This window comes from Periplaneta americana, chromosome 1, assembly GCF_040183065.1.
Source record: "Periplaneta americana isolate PAMFEO1 chromosome 1, P.americana_PAMFEO1_priV1, whole genome shotgun sequence".
Taxonomy (NCBI): domain Eukaryota; kingdom Metazoa; phylum Arthropoda; class Insecta; order Blattodea; family Blattidae; genus Periplaneta; species Periplaneta americana.
Genome location: NC_091117.1, coordinates 201,266,314 through 201,272,313, shown reverse-complemented (window position 1 = coordinate 201,272,313; position 6,000 = coordinate 201,266,314). Strand labels below are relative to the sequence as shown.

Below are 6,000 nucleotides of genomic sequence, written 5' to 3'. Positions count from 1 at the left end.
CCCAACCAGGTAGGCTAATCAGTCCAAACCCGAGCGCAACTCCAGATCAGCAAGCATCGAATCTCAGATTAATTCAGTAAAAGCCACAATACTGCATTTTATTACTTTATTGTAGTACATACGTTTCACGCAATCATTGGGATTTTCTTAAATCCGTCTTTTTACAAACATCATTAGGTTGGTTGGTTATGGTTTCATTTTAGACGTCCTTGATTGAATAAATCTTCTGACGTCCATGAATCTATAAAATATATTAATGTATTTACGTTATAATGTATTATAATTTATGTAGTTATTTAGTAGTAGTCTACGTTTCACAAGTATAGTACCGAAGTACCGTACCCGTGGGTGACTAACCACTAATGATGATAGTGAACACATCTGCACACTACCAATACTTGTTTCGAAACTCGCGCATTGTGTAGTTCTCTAGTGTCGCCAACTGTTTGGAAGCCACAGGAACGCCTTCATAGCGAGTTTTGAAACACTGCTGTAAAATATAGTGCATAGTTTTGAAACACTGAATCTGTAGGTTATAGGCCTACTACTGCTCGGTACGATACAGTTATGTTATAATAAACCTATCCATTGTGTTTGGTAAATCTGATTCAAATTATTACGAAAAGTGAACTTGCGAAGTACTGTAACCATACAAATCCTTCGGGTGTCTGGTTGCTACAACATTTTGTTATTGATTTATACAATAATATTATACTCATAGCAACTCGTTGATTTTGAAAAATACCGACGAAGTATTATTTTTTCATCCATATTCATGTTTTATTATATAACATTGTACAATTTAAGAAATTAGAATTCATTTTGTTGTTGTAGCATGCGTTTCAACTAAGAGTAAGCTATTGTTGGTAACACTGATAAAATCTCTGCTTTGCGGTAAACACCGTTCGTTGTGGAGGTGATAGTGGGAGAAAATTCGAGGAAACCGGAAAGCGAATATTCGCGAGGTGATGCAGTGCAGGTTTGGTTAGTGTAAATAGGTCCGGAAACGATGGGAAGGTATTTGTAAATATGGTTTCGTGGGTGTTGCTATGAACTTATGAGTTTTATGTGTGTTACTGAAGTCTACGGATTGCATTCTTACTATCAAGATTTTGTTTTGAATGAAAGAGAATTCTAAACGGAAACCAGAAATGCTTCAAGTTTTGGAACGCCCAGCCATGTGATTGGTACGAAAGTGCAAGCTGCTGGGTAGGTAATAAACATGTAATAACTTTTAAGTAATGTTTGAATTTAAATTAGACATAGTTATATAGTTATATTAACCTAGATGCATTTAGCGTATGATATCTTTCTCGAAATTTATACTGAAGCCCAGTAATCTCACATTACCATTGGCTTATGTTATGAGTGTTATTATGACCAATGTAAAATATCGGGATAAATATCGTATGGACTTAGTTTACGTATAATAATTTTTCATTAGTCTGTAGCCTAGTTATTTAAAACCGTATTATTCGTAATCTTTAAAGTAGCGTATGTCTACGGTATATTGCATGCCGATATCTTATTAATCTATATTAAAGATGTGCGCCGGGTTAGGTTAGATAGCTGAACTTCCAACAAGCATTCTTAAAACGTTCAGTTTTTTTGCAGAAACGTTCTTGGAATGCAGTAAAAATATGTTGAAGTTACGTACTATGTTTTCTGAGAAAGATATGACTAGTTAACATATTCTACAAGCAATTGAAATGTACAAATTGTTGGTTAGGTCTGTGTTGAAGTAATAAAATGTTGTCCCAAATTAAGCCAATAAAACTTGCATTGAAATTATAAAATTATGTTTTTATATATGTGGTATATAAGTACAGACGTGGCGCCGTTAAGGTGGAATGCTAGATTGCATTTGCACTTATAACTCTCTGAAAATAAAGACTTCTTGGCATTAGGCGATTTGCTGATGCAATTCATGGCCCGGTCTACCAAACAAGACCCGTATCTGTATAATATTAATATAGGCTATGCGTATAAATATTGTTAGTTACACATTGTTGGTTTATCTTCAAATAACATTGAGTATTTTACTGTAAAAATCGGCGGAATCCGCTCAACGCTCGTTTAACCGAGTTCATTATGGTAGGTATCTTATCTTGTTGCTACCATTTCCCCTATGGTCACTCAATAATAATACGCATTCGACACCTCATAAAATAACAAGCAGCAGACAATAAGTTTTTCCCATTGAGCTTAATACCGCAAACATTAAGTTTTTCTTATTTTTTGAGCTTGATATTCATAACTAGAGCCCGAATTTTATGTAAATATGAAAATAAGAAATATGTACCTAGCTAAAAATGACAAACTATGTAGATTAAATAAGTATGTAATAAATAAAAAAAATACTATGTGGTAACTTAAAGTCTAAGCTTTATTAAGTTAGATCATGGCTGACTTGATGCTCCCTTCGCTTCTCTGTATACGGCCTTGATAATGGTAATATAATTCTGAAATTGGTTAATTTCTCAATTCCATCACGAGGCGCTATAGCCTATATAGGAACAGAATATGTAATTGTATAAAATACGGCCTCTATTGATAAACTACTGTGGGGACATGTTAACTAGTCTAATTTCATTACATTTATAATTTAAACTTTAGAAATAACCAGCATATTAATATTATTAAATCTTCAAACTCACTACTCACCACAAATGTCTGATTTGTGTTGCGTTATTTAATGATGATATAAATACAGTGCACTGCGCTTATTATCACTTGAATGCTGCTAATCTGATAACATTAACCGAATAATAACAATGACCGAAAAAAGTTGTTTTCAGTTTTCGAAGTTACTAACACATACGAGGTTATTCACTAATCTTTCACTAAAAGAAAGTAGGCTTACACTGTAATACAATATGAACCTGCAAGACAAAATCATTCATTCATTCATTCATTCATTCATTCATTCATTCATTCATTCATTCATTCATTCATTCATTCATTCATTCATTCATTCATTCATTCATTCAGTGTTCTGCCCAAGGGCAGGTCTTTCACTGCAAACCCAGCTTTCTCCAAATATTTCCTATTTTCTTCCTTCCTCTTTGTCTCCTCATAGTAGTAGTAGTAGGTCCTTTCACTCCCTGATGGAGCATAGGGCATCAATGAGAGATCTCCATTGGACTCGATTGGCAGCAATAGTCCTGACCTCATTCCACACTCTTCCGGTGCTCTCAACCTCTTCTCTCACATATCTCCTCCATGTGCCTCTTGGGCGTCCCATTGTCTCCTCATATGATCCATATATCTTAATGTCATCTAGGCCTATCATCTGATTTCTTCTGCCCCGAACTCTTCTCCCGTTCACCATTCTAGTGCACCCTTCAGTAAGCAATTTCTTCTCAACTATTGACCCATTCAATTCTTTTCCTCTTTCTGATCAGTTTCAGCATCATTCTTTCTTCATCCACTCTTTCCAACACCGTTTCATTTCTTATTTTGTGTGTCCATTTCACACGTTCCATTCTTTTCCATATCCACATTTCAAATGCTTCTATTCGATTCTCTTCACTTCGTCGTAATGTTCATGTTTCTGCCCATACAATGCCACACTCCATACAAAGCACTTCACTAGTCTCTTCCTTAGTTCTTTTTCCAGATGTTCGCAAAAGAGGCTCCTTTTTCTATTAAAAGCTTCCTTGGCCATTGCTGTTCTCCTTTTCACTTCCTGGCAGCAGCTCATGTTACTGCTTATAGTACACCCCAAGTATTTGAAACCGTCCACTTGTTCTACTGCCTCATTTAGAATTCGCAAGTTTACCTTATTTATTTTTCTTCATATGACCATGGTCTTCGTCTTATTTGCATTTATCTTCGTCCCATACTGCTCACAGCTGTCATTTAGCTTCAGTAGCATACCCTTTAGTATCATCTCTTCTTCTGCTAATAACGCCATATCATTAGCAAATCTTATGCACTTTATTCTTCTTCCTCCTACTAATCCTATCGTCCTCGTTCTTTACTAAATCCTCCAAGTAGACATTACAGGGTAGGTGATAAAGGGCATCCTTGACGTATTCTTCTCCCAAATTATCAGCACTTAAATAAATCGTGTGCTCACCATTTGTTCGTTTGTATACAATATTTTACCATTTCTTCCATCATCTTACTGATGTACTACTCATGAATGAGTAAGTTCCGTGCTCAGCAGGGGAAGTAGGCCTACATATTTTATTAGGTAAGAGGAATAGGTACTAGTATATAAAAATTAGAGGCAGTACAAATTAGATTTTTTATTATCATTATTGGATTTTACAAGGCTGACAATGAGAAAAATGTTGAAATTTGGCAGAAAATAAAAATACAAAATATGTTGTTTTTGTTGTTTTCTAATGCCAGGCGTTTGACAATAAAGTCAGTTGACCTCTTGCACTACAATATTTTTCAAAACTATTATCATGGTCAGCCACTGAAGCACAGATTTTTAGGTGCTTCGAATCCATTTCTTGGTTGAGTTGCACAATGGGCAGTTAGAGGACTGATATATTCCAATTCTATGCAGGTGTTTGGCCAAACAGTCATGGCCTGTTGCCAATCTAAATGCAGCTACAGACGATTTTCGCGGTAAATCGGGAATTAACTGTGGATTATGATGCAGAGAGTTCCATTTTTTCCCTTGAGATTGTGTTATCAAATTTTGTTTGTTCAAGTCTAAGTATGTAGATTTAATAATTCTTTTCACCCAGAAATGCATATAGAATGTTAGTTGGGAGGCCGGAGGGAAAAAGACCTTTGGGGAGGCCGAAACATAGATGGGAGGATAATATTAAAATGGATTTGAGGGAGGTGGGAGGGTAGAGATTGGATTAATCTTACTCAGGATAGGGATCGATGATTGGCCTATGTGAGGACGACAATGAACTTCCGGGTTCTCTAAAAGCCATAAGTAAGTAAGTAAGTAAGTAAGTAGAGAACATCAATGTGCACTATCAGCAAAATTGAAATAAATAGCCTATCTGGGAAGAATATAGGAACTGCATTCCCTAGAAAGGAGAGATTTGAGACATCCTCAGACAAAGATGAAAGAATCAAGACCACCTTCATGAACAATAGACAGAGCAGATCTAAACTGTAGAAGTTCTATGATGGTAATAATATACGTTAGTTTGGTAGACAATATTTCCACTAAACCTACTATTATTACTTTTTGTTGACATCTAGGCTATTTCATATTGCAAATTGTATAGGCCATGTGAGACTATGACCTTGTTGTTCCATCCTTTATTCACAAGATTAACTCTGAATGGACTCTGACCTCACTACTTCATCCTTTATTTAAGGACTAACTGTAAATGTATAAATGCTAATAGATGGTTAAAAGTTCAATCCATCACAAAAGGCCTATTTTATACACATCACCTTCTGGCAGTACATTGATTATTTAGAAATTGCATGACTTCAGCCACATTTATGTTCACGTTCATTAATATTATCTGAATTATACAAATGGGGGTGCTAATGGAATGGAGAAGCGAATACATAGCCTGGCCCATTCAATTGTCAACCTCACCTTCAAGTGGTGCATCCTGTTTGAAACGAACGAGGCTCTGACGACCGAGTAATGCCGGTAAAAGCATACCACCTAGCGAGGAGGAAATGCCTTTGCACATTCAGTCTTATAGATTGAATTCCCCTGTGGGTTTGGCGGGTGGGTAGTGTCCCCCCAGTAAAACTCCTTTCACTAATTTTAAAGGCATATTGGTTCCGTGAAGTTCAATGTTAATTGATAAATGATAGCCCGCTCCTTCATGAACAATACCCAAATTCAAATAACCCGCTGTTTAAGATCATACGCAAGTAACTTTCACCCATCCACTAGTCTTGCCAGGTATACAGTTTTCGTCATACACTAACACTTAATGTAAAAGCTCAGTCGTGCCGCCACCCCCATGGAGTCAAGACTCTTTTCCAACTTTTTGTAAGTATTGTTTTAGAAGATTTAAATAATACTTATATGCTTCTAAATACTTTTTCATTCTA

The 6,000-nt window shown here is 36.0% G+C and overlaps 1 protein-coding gene across 1 annotated transcript in view; it reads left to right on the top strand.

Annotated features, from left to right (window-relative positions):
* Positions 1-795: 795 nt before the first annotated feature.
* Positions 796-6,000, top strand: part of LOC138706387 (M-phase inducer phosphatase-like) — a 206,028-nt gene continuing 200,823 nt past the window's right edge. Inside the window, exon 1 of the mRNA XM_069835620.1 lies at positions 796-1,209. The gene's annotated coding sequence lies outside the window, so the exon portion shown is untranslated. The remainder of the gene's footprint in view (positions 1,210-6,000) is intronic.